This window comes from Amphimedon queenslandica, unplaced genomic scaffold (assembly GCF_000090795.2).
Source record: "Amphimedon queenslandica unplaced genomic scaffold, v1.1 AMPQUscaffold_13422, whole genome shotgun sequence".
In the NCBI taxonomy this organism is placed as follows: Eukaryota; Metazoa; Porifera; class Demospongiae; order Haplosclerida; family Niphatidae; genus Amphimedon; species Amphimedon queenslandica.
The window spans coordinates 225106-226739 of NW_003546342.1; positions in this window are offsets into that span (position 1 = coordinate 225106).

Genomic DNA, 1634 nt, shown 5'->3' on the forward strand with positions numbered 1-1634 from the left:
CATTTTGTCACAGTTATCACAAAGAACCTGTTGTTCATCATTCTCAAGATTATCCTCAACTACGAGAGCCACTCCTTGAAGAATAGCTCTATCCAATAAAGTCAATTTGTAAATATACTTAAATTATTTTTATTTTCTCAAGCTTATACAGACATTGTGTAGTTATTATTGCTCAGTATTACCTATAGCAACTTATTTTTTCAAGAATATTAGATCCATATATACATACTAGCAGTATTCTCACTTAGCCAGCCTCCTCCCTGCTCATTAACATATATCTAGTCTTTTTAAAAGGAGAGAAAGTGACTCAACTACTGAGAACATCTTTATCATAATGTATGCATGTAACAGTTGACTGGTATGCAATAAATTCTGTTTGTGGGCATAACATCCTCACATGCACAGCACTACAAATTATAATCATTGTTCATAATGATATTCAGTGTTATTGGTGTGTTCCAGTAACTATTTTCATGAGGTGCTATATACCACACACATACACTGATACACCCATCCTTAGCTGATATACATGTATGTAACCTGCTCAGTTTTGCAAAAGCTTGTTTCTTTAGTCAAACTTGTGCTAAATTTGTGGTAGAAAGGCTTTCTCTTACTTTCCTTTTATAAAGTCCTTCTTTCTATATTGTGGTGTAAGTGATCACTGAAATAGCTACACCTTAAGTTACCTAACTCTCTCATTGTCCTCCATACTATAGTACAAGATGATTGATGTCTCTCAATGGCGAGCAAGTATTGGACTGTGGAACTACTGTCAAGCTGCCTCCAGTAGACCAGCTAATGGCCGCCACTCTCACTCATTCAAAGCTGCAGTAGACAGCAAGTCAGGCAGTACTACATCAGGAAAGAAGACATCTAAACTGCCAGCAGCTCTGTCTCTTATTGCTTTCCTCCTCCTCCTCTTTCACTCTCTCTCTTTATTAAAACTACACATCTTGATGATTCCTCCAACAGGTAAACAACAATTGCAACTTTGTATTTGTATATTTACTGGTATTTTATTATTAGGTAACTGCTGCCAAGTACAATGTATTACTGGTGTTACTGTTACTGATACAAATTACCTCCAGTCAGTAGTCTTACCTGGAGGCAGCAGTTCTAACCTGATTTACCATGATCTCTATTTGATTGTTTGTGTACGTATGCTCCTCCTCTTATCAGGAGATGTTGAACTCAATCCTGGTCCTATGATTGATGATCGACCTGATATTTCATTATTAATTCAATGGCTTGATCCACTTGTTGACTGGAAACCTTTTGGTCTTGGCTTACCAGGAATTACTTATTCTGACATTTCAAAGATTGAAGCTGAACTAGTCAAAATTGACGAACGAAAGTTAGTATTGTGCTCAAAATGGTTAAATATAGCATCCAATGCAACATGGGCTGATGTGATTAATGCACTGAACAAGACAAGAGAAAACAGCATATTTGTACGTGAAATTAAAGAAAACTTACAAAAAAGTGCACCACTATCAGCTAGCAGTTATCTTGCTGTCACTACCAGACCATCATCACAGGCAAAAGTAATGTTTGAAACAGCTGAAGGTGAAAAAGAGATATTGGATACCTTAATTGATCTCAATAAAAAATTTTCCAGTTTAATGATGCATGTA